Consider the following 10,273-nt stretch of genomic DNA (forward strand, 5'->3'; position numbering starts at 1 on the left):
TCATCACTCACAGTATGCATGGGCATTTGAGGATTATCACATACATCTCTATCAAGATCATTACAGGATGCATCAGCAGTAATCAAATCTTTGGATCTACCTACTTCTAGATCATACAATCTTTGAATGGGTCTAGTGACTCTAGTCACCTCTCCCCTTTTAGTTTTGAGCCTTACACTTCTTACAAGTCCATCTTTACCTTTAAACACATCTACAATAACCCCAAGAGGCCACTTCAATCTAGGAATGTTATCCTCTTTTATCAACACAAGGTCACCCTTAGACAAATCACATTTCTTATTGAATCCCTTTACAACTTGAGGCAAATTAGTTAAATAATTGTTACTCCAAAGTTTCCAAAAATGTTCTAGCTTCTGGTTTCTAACAACTTCTCTTTCATTCAAGTCCCTGGAAGTCACCTTACATGGTTCTACATTTATTAGGGATTTACAGTGTGGGGCTCGTCCTAGGATAAAATGTGAGGGAGTGAGATAGTGAATGGAATCAGGTTCATCACTCACATAAGTTAATGGTCTAGAATTAATACATGATTCTATTTCTACTAGTATAGTTTCTAATTCACTCTTACTTACATAGTTCAGATTTAGTGTCTTTCTCAAAGCAAGCTTAACTGACCTAATGAGCCTCTCCCACCAGCCACCCCACCAGGGAGCACCAGGGGCTATAAAGTTCCATTTGGGAGCCAAGTGGCTATACATCCTTTGTACCTCATACTTAGCAGCTACAAAAGTCTTTGCATTATCTGAATATATGACAATAGGTAAACCTCTCCTGGCAACAAATCTTCTTATAGCCAATAAGCAGTCAGGCAAGGATAAAGATTCTGTAAGCTCTAGGTGTACGGCTCGTACAACACCACAAGTGAACAACAATACATAAAATTTCTTACTAGGACAATCGGCACAAAAAAAGAGGGCCTGCATAATCTAAGCCTGTTACATCAAAGGGTGGAGAAGACCTTACTCTTTCTTTGGGTAATGGAGCCACAGGTTGACTGCAAGGTTTTGAATCATGCCAACGGCAACTTAAACATTCCTTCATTACTGTCTTAGCTAATCTCCTCATTCCTATAATCCAAAAGCTATTCCGTAGGGATGAAATTACGGTATCTACACCTGCATGCTTCAAAAACTCATGCTGAAATCTGATCAACAACTTAGCAAATTGACCCTTAGGAATTATGACAGGATGTTTAGTGTCATAGTCTAAGTTAGAAAACTCAAGATGACCCTTAATTCTTAATAATCTTTTATCATCTAGAAAGGGGTCAAGATTTCTTAATTTAGACCATTGAGGAATAGCCTTGTTACCTAAAAGTGCCTTTATTTCTACAGAAAACACTTCTCTTTGGATGCAGTAAATCAACTTCAATTTAGCAAAATCAATCTCTTCAGTAATGAGAGGGCCCTCCACTTTATTTTGACTAATTTTACAATTTCTGATAAATCTTAAGACATAAGCTGTAACTCTTAACACCTTGCTTAATTTACTGAATCGATCTAAATCTATCAAAGGGTTTTCTGGCACTCCTTGTACATTGAGACAGGCAACAGTACTTTCTGTGCTTATTTCTTCTTAATCTTTAACAACTGTGTTACCTTCCCTTTCCTGGTATAGGGTGTCTTTTAACATACTAGGCCCATAGAACCACATCGTACTATCCACAAGATTGTTCGCCAAAAGACCACGTGTTATCAGGTCAGCTGGATTGTCCTTACTTCCACAATGTTGCCAGCAACTTGGAGGTGTTAACTCTCTGATTTCCTTTACCCGATTAGCTACAAATATGTCTTTCTTACTAGCATCTCCTTGAATCCATGACAGAGCAATGGTAGAATCTGTCCAACACCTAACTCTAACACTGTTATCTAGGTTTAGGGCATTCTTCACAAAGTTGACTAATCTTGAACACAAAAGAGATCCCATGAGTTCTAACCTCGGCAATGTAATTGTCTTTATGGGTGCAACTCTTGACTTAGAGGATACTAATGACACCTTATATGAGCTGTTCTCCACAGGTACTCGCAGGTACACTCAAGCCCCATAGCCCTTTTCAGAAGCATCACCAAACCCATTTAGCTCCATATGACTAAGCTTCTCCCAGGGTTTTTGTGGAAAATAACATCTATCTATCTGAAAATTCTTAAATTGTTGACTACTAAGGAGCCATCTCTGAAACTTGAGCTTCAACTCTGATGGCATTTCTTGATCCCAAGTCAGACCCAGTTTCCAGAGTTCCTGAAAAAGTATCTTGCCATACATAACATATGGACTAATTAATCCTAAAGGGTAAAAAATCTTAGCTCTCACACTAAGGATGCTTCGCTTAGTAGAGACTACTTCTACAACAGAATCTGAGGTTATGCCATCACAGGAGAAACTGTCCTGTGAGTTGCACCACTTAAGGCCTAATACAGTATTACGTTCATCAGAATTTATAAATGGTACCTTGTCACATAACTGAGAAGTAATCAGCAAACTATTTGACACAAGCTTTGTAAGGTCCATACTAGCATCAGCAAAAATGCTACGGGCTTCACAAAATTTATCAGCTGCTTCTACAGCAAAATCCGCACCACTCAACCAAGTCAGGGTTGAGTCATGGGCCTGAGGACAAACAGTCATTCAATGATACACCATTGTAACAAGAGGCAGAGGCATCAAACACAGGCCTTATCTTAGTACTTGAACTGCTTAACTTCACTACTGGACGATGAGGCATATAGTAAACAGGATTCACACCTGAAATTTCCCGTCTTGGTACCTCTTCTATCATGTGATCAGACTCATAACTATCAAACACTTTCTGATACTCTTTCTTAATCTCCTTATTTTGTTCTAACTTAACCATTAGCTTACTTAATCTTTTATGGGCTATGACTTCATTATTCAAAAGTTTTTCTCTAGCAGAATCATCCTTCCATGGCAGTACAACCTCATAGCGACCATTCACAAACTTCACAGTACTCTCAAATTCTTTGAAAACTTTAGTCTCACTATAACTTTCAACAAGTTCCCTAGGCTTAACCCCTACAATTTCCAGATCCCAAAACTTACACAAATCTGAATCTGAAACAGAGAAGATACACAATAATTGTGGTACAGAATACGTACAAGTGCGAGTGGTTTCATACAGCCTGCCACTCAAGACATAACCAAAGACAGACTTCATGGCTACAACATGGTTAATTTGGAAGGCATCTACAGGAGAAATCAGTGCCCAGTAGAAATCTAGACCAATCAGTATATCAATCTCAATATTTGCTACTAACATATGATCTGTCTGCACCATTATCAAACATTACCTGAGCAGTGACAACAGTACCATCACTACCACTCACTTGAACTTTGGCTGTCTGTAAAATGGTACAGTTACCACCTTGCCCTGTCAGAAGTGCCACATCACCAGGCTTGTCACTGCCAACAGCACCTACCTTTGCTTCACTTTCTTCCTTCTTTAGGTTAATTTCCAGCCTAACACCACACATTAAGGTAGAGTGGGCACCGTTACACTTTGTACACCTTGTCCGAGCTTTACACTCTCTTGACATGTGTCCGCTCATCAAACACTTGAAACATAGGCCTAAACTTCTTATTTTTTCACCTCGCTCTTTTCCACTCAATTCTAGAACACCAAAACAGTTTTCTGATTTGTGTTTCTTGCCACAGAAACTGCACATAGTGTTTTCTTGCTTGGACGAAGCATGAAGGGCTGCGGCTGAGTACACCTTGTCTTTAGAACTCTTACTTTCAATTTTCTTTTCCTCACTACTACTCTTTCCCTTAACCTGTTAAGCGTCCGCCCCGGATGAGCTCGCTGCTAACGTACCGTCACGCTTTTTTTGTAATCAGCGATCATAGCACTGATGATAGTTTTTCAAAGTTAATATTGATTTTTATGCTTATTATTCATACTGTAGTTAAGTGTAGGAAATTATTAAATGGAGTAAAAAAAATTAATCAAAGTAAAGGGATCTCTCTCTCTCTCTCTCTCTCGGAGTCCAGTCACTCGGCAAAGAAAAGTCATCTTCACTCCCGCTATTGGAAGAAAAGTTTGTATCCTCATCACTGGAGGATTCAGAACTAGAGCTCTCATCATCAAATAGGTTATCAATATCAGACTTCTCATCTAGTATTTGATTGATCTCACCTGAAGAAATACGCCTCCTCTTTGGGACATTCATTGTGAAAGACGCGATGACATATTTGTCTCGATAAACGGCCGAAGCGTACTGAAAGAAAACCAGCAGAGACACGCAGTTTTCTAGCATAAGCGACCACCAGGAAAGAGTTGCCAGGCTGGAAATAAGTTTCCCGTGTGCTGAGAGAATTACCAAATGATGTTCCTACACTTTCTATACGAGTAAACGTATTATTACGGGGCTGACGGCTTGACAAGCACAGTTAAAGTCTTGAACGTAATATCCCGTTGAAGGCGCTACCGAGTAGATCGCGGTAAACGTATTATTACGTGGGTGACGCTTAACAGGTTAAAGGCTTCAGACCTTTCTAATCTTGAAATTTCCTTGTCTAGGAATGTCAATAACCAATCTAAATCACTCTCATGTCCATCACCATCCCTGGCCCACTCTAGCCGCAGTTCACTGGGCAAACGAGAGAGGATGATAGGTGTAAGAAACACTTCACACTGTTTTCCAGTGACGCCTAGTGCCTCCAAACTGCGGATGTGTATTAGAATGTCATCTCGTAATTTCCACAGCTGTGCTACACCCTTTTGTCCGCTGACATTAATGTTGACCTGACCATTTAACAATGCCTGGACATGAGCAAAAATAATCCTTTCTGGCTTGTAGTAGCGTTCCTTCAGTAAATTGCAAGCAACCGGGTAATTAGCACTGGTATGGGCTAGTCCCTTTACTACATTCTTGGCATCTCCCTCCAGCAAAGACAACAAATAGGTGAACTTACTGATCACTGAAAGGTCTGTTGCATCGATGTGGGAAGTATATTGATCCCAGAAGGACTGCCATTGGGTCACTTCGCCACTAAACTTTGGCAGTTCCAGCTTGGGTAACTTGACGTTGGTGACATCTGATTCTTGAGATGAAGACTGACCAATTATAGAATCAGGACCCGCTGCTGCTGCTGCTAACTTCCTTATCTGGTCTTCAGCTTGTATCCTAGGCTGTACACTTTTTGTTCTAAACTCATGGGCTTCATCCAAAAGTTGTTCTAGTTCTTCTTCAGCTACATCAATTTCTATTGCTTCTTGGACTTCATCCAACTTAGCTAGTCTTTGGTCGTATTCCTTGATGGCGTACTCAAATTGACTAATGGTTGTGGTGGAGGACTCCAGGAGGTCACTCAGTACCTTGGAAGCTCTTGTCACCCACCCTCGACATGTCATTCTTGTCCTCTTTAACTTCTCCATTATCTTCACTGCACAACTTACTTATCTTCTTAGAGGGAGTGTTCACAGGGTCTGGGCACCAAAATGTGGGGGTTTCTTTAAGCCCACATCGTGCAGGAAGGTAAATAAATTGAGGAGAGCGCCGGCTCAAGGAAACACCACGTTTGTGTTGTGAACTCTAATTTTATTAAAACAACTTAACTCTTAAGTAAACATAATAACAGGTACATTGTGCAAAATTAGTTGCTAAATTCATACTCATTAATGTGTTGACTAGTAAATACCAAATACTAAATTACTTGTACTTCAATATACACTTCAAGTAAGAAAACAGGAGGAAACACTTAATAAACAAAAAACAGAAAAAACATTGGAACCTGAGTGTATGAAAGAAAATGGCAGTGCTATTTCAGGTACACTATAAGAAAACTTCTCTCAGGTAAATATGCAGAAAACCACCTTTCTAAATTCAACAAATACTAAATAACTCTAAGAAATATCAAATCTGAAATTTATATGAGTGACCAACAATTATGTACACTAAAGTCTTTACGTTAATATGGAATCAAAAGTGGCATGTGAGAGAGAGAGAGAGAGAGAGAGAGAGAGAGAGAGATCTAAGAGATCTAAATGCTATGAGGATCTAAGTCTGAATGAATCTTTCTTTTCGTACGAAAGCTGAACAGTGAATTTCGCACAAAACGTTTTGGGCTCAAGAGATGGTGCAATCCTTCTAGAAGCTTCTAATATGACGTAACTTTACAGAAAAATAGTGAAATCTGCACGTGGCTTCTCGACAAAGAAGTACACGTCTGAAACCATTCATGTACGTAGTATGCTCTCTACATTTTCCAAACAGAAGTCGAGTGAGGAAGATTGACATGTTATGAAAACAAAACGGAGACCTCGAGTTCCTCTTAATTTGAGGTGATGACAAGTTATGGAAATAATTTCTAGCTTGGAACGGACAATGTTAATATCTCTATTTTTACATTCTACGTCATATTAATTTTTAAATTATGTTATGCAAAATCTGAACATACATTTGTAGACATGCTATAACTCTAAGCTAAATAAGGAATCTGAAAATGTTGCAAAACTCTTTTCTAACATTTTATACAGTCAAAGAAGATATATATATATATATATATAATATATATATATATATAATATATATATAATCTATATATATATATATATATATATATATAAAATATTATAAATATATTATGTTATGAAAGTAGCAGCATATAATATATTATAAAACCAGGAACTAAAGTTATATTTCCAAAAAAGGTCTTGTAAAATCCATAAAAAGAACGTATGCTGCTTATATTACATTCTTTTTGAGAGTTTTGGGATATCCCTAATGTGCATATTTATCATGAAAATTGCTATGAAGAAAAGAAGAAGGCATTAATCTGTAAAAAGCTTAGGATTAGAGAAGGGGAGGGTTAGATGGTTTAGGAATAAGAAAGGAAGAGAAAATAAGAGGGGAGGCGTCGTCTGCTGAATGATACAATTTCTTTGCGATGTTTACTCTCATAAATACAAAACCCTTCCCTCTCGTCTGGGTAACAAATCAACATTTTGTCTTTTAAGCTAAGCTATGTTACCATTTGAATGGTGACTCTGCTGATAAAAGTAAATATCATAGGCAAAAGGTTTACAAACCGAACTGTCCCAAGCACTTCAACAATATTTAATGGTGTTTCATTTTTCTATTTTGACAAGAACCAATGAGTTATTTAAAGAAAACTGTTAACGTTGACTATTTATGTATTCAAGTGTCTGGACTAATTGTTTATTATACATTAAATTACTCTGTATTTCACATAGATAGTGTAATTTAGTCAAAGACCTTCCGAACAGACAAAAGGGCAGTTCTAGCAAAGTTATCTATTAAAATATTGAAATTACAGTTTTCTTTAGTACCACGATAGATTTCAAAGAAAACGGAAACTTGCTATTTATCCCTTCAATTCGCTCCTCTAATTTGAAGGGCTATTAAATTTCACCGTTTTCTGGGACGAGTTTTCCTCCAGTCAGAGCTGTTTTTGCTATCGATACTTTTGCATGAAAAAGTGGGTACATTAATATGATTATCTGCAATATGGAAATATATGGTAGGTAAATCATTCAAGGCCTAGCATGAGCTGCTGTTCTCAGTTTAAATTTTATGGATTTATTGTGAATAATAATTTCAAGTCGCGCTGTTATAAAGTAGATTTATTTCTTTCGTTAGACCAGATTACCGATGACTGATATATAGGCTGTATGTACCATACTATATAGCCTAATATAAACTTTACTTTCGTAAATGTTTCTGTGATCATCGTCTTGGTATCTAAGGTTATTGTTTACTGAATGACTTGATGCTGCAGTAATAATTTTAGTGACTGCATAAGAATTGCATATAATTTGTTAAAATGTACTTTTTAACTTTTAGATGCTTACTGGGTGTAACGGGCCTAAATATAATTTCACGAATTGCATGTCAGTCAGATGTAAGAAGTCTTTAATTTCTTCTTCAATAATTATCAACGAGTACAAAGAGATGCAATATGAGGAAGAACTTCAATGGTTTTCTATCACTCCCTTAGGTCGGTGTTCATACCATTTATTAACAGAGCTATAGTTTTCGGTTCAAATCTTATAGATTTATATGGTGCATAATAATTTAATGTTGCCTCTGATCCGGCAATTTTTTTTTTTTTATTTGGTCTCGGTCGAATACAAATGGTTGCATATTCCATGCTCAACAGAATAGATGTTACTTTTGTAAGTGTTACCAGATGGATAGACTGAAAGGATTGTCTTCAGCAGTATTTTGTATATACTTTAGGCAATTTTTATAGAATATGTCGATTTTAAGCAATAGTGGCGCGTCGGGGATTATAATGTTGACACCCCATGACGTAATTACAAGAGAAATCCAGCAAATATTTTTACCTACTTTTAGGTTGAAATTCTTTGGTCGATTGTGATTATGATTAACGAAAATTCTCTCATGAATTTTATTTACTAGAAAATTTTATTTACGTATATTACTAATGGTAATTTACCAATATATAGTTTCCTTCTAAAAATGTTTTAACTTTGTATAGTTACCCAATCGTTCGTCACGTTTAGTGTTCTGTTGGTATCCTTGACTAGTTTCAGCTTTGTGATTGACAATTAAAACAAGGTGATAAAGTCGACGACTATAACTAATATAGCATATGGAAGTAAAGATATTGTCGGGAATTTCTACGACTTTTATTTTATGATTCGTGCCTGGATGTTCTGGGCCGATGACAAGGCCTTAAGGAGGCGCGCACTCTAAAACTTTGGGTGAGATACAATAAAATCTGGTCAACAAAACAGTTTTATTACGAAAAATAAACATTTAAATACATTAACAGTACACTGAAACTAAAGTTCCTAACAGAATTCCACAGTACATGCAGTTTCGTATTGCTCTCACCAATTTTATTCCAATAACATGAAAAATCTCATGACTTATGTGGTAGCACATAGGGTCTTTGATGTCATGTGCTGGCAAAACAAAGTCCATAACTGGACGAAAAATCTGCACAATAAGAGACCCAGAGACTCAATATCACAAACAAATAACTTCCTTGCACTGGCAGCTTCCATTTGCTGCATAAATAGAGTCCCTCATCGCAGGGATGGCACATATATACGTGGATAAAGTTAACTTCCTGTTACGACGGAATTCGACCTAGCATGGCGATGGCTGGGAGTCGGAGAATTGAGACACAAATTTTTACGGTACTTACATGGATCAGGGTCTGGGCAGGAATGAAGCGTCGCTTCGCCCTTCTTCAAAAGAAACTTGTCGCTTCGCCCTTCTTCAAAAGAAACTTACACTTTCCCGCGTGAACTACAGAATCCTTGTAATTCAGGCGGGAATCATAGTTTATTTCGACATTACGGATGTCACTAAATCTATATTACTCCTGAATGTGAAATATGACATTTACGTTATCATTTAAGATCAAGGAATTGACTTAAAGTTCTGGCTGAAGGACGTAATCTGCAAATTCTTCAATGGCTACGGAGTCCTTGGCTCCAAATCTCTACATCGATATTTTCCTTTCTCTTACTAGTGAATCAGCAAATTATTATTTAATAAAATTAAAATTCATAACGTCCTTTTTACTAAAAGACGCGCTCCTTCCTCGCCATGCATTTAGGAATTGCGTCATAAACTGTCGTGTATTGGACAGCTTTCTGCTCAATGAATCGCCCGCGAGATCCCTCAGTCTTGCCCCGATTTAACGCAACACTTGTGAAGTTAAATGGCGGGGATTTCGAATGGTCAGTTCGAAATTCACGACAGATATACTTAGAATAACGAAAGAAATATATCTAGGTAGTCTGAAAGGGTTCCTTAAATTTGTGTTCTAACCAGGTGAATAGCCTCGGAGTGTCTTTAGGCTACATGTAATTTTGTGGTTAAGCCAAACAATACCTAGGCTGTAGGTAATTAGACTTTCAGATAGCCAAAGTTCACGTTATTATAACAGTGATATATAAGGAAATGTGGTAATTGTAGACTTTGGGGGCTACACCAGCCTTTGCTCTGTAAAAAAAAAAAAAAAAATTTAGGCTTTAGGCTGAAAGTAAAACCTTTGGTAGGTAAACCTGCTAGTTTTACTGTAGCTAAGTGCAACCAGACAGTAGTACAGCTAGTTTAACTTAGTTTACATCATTTTATGTTCATGTAGGAAGCTAGCAGTTGTACCCATAGATATAAAAGCCTAGATGCCGCATCGGGCGCTAGCTGAATAGCTGGCGCACGTCATCAGGCCCGCCATCTTGGGGCGGTAATTCAAACAATGCAGCAGGCTGCAGTATATGACGTTTTTTCGCCAC

This window comes from Macrobrachium nipponense, chromosome 7, assembly GCF_015104395.2.
Source record: "Macrobrachium nipponense isolate FS-2020 chromosome 7, ASM1510439v2, whole genome shotgun sequence".
NCBI classification, from domain to species: Eukaryota; Metazoa; Arthropoda; class Malacostraca; order Decapoda; family Palaemonidae; genus Macrobrachium; species Macrobrachium nipponense.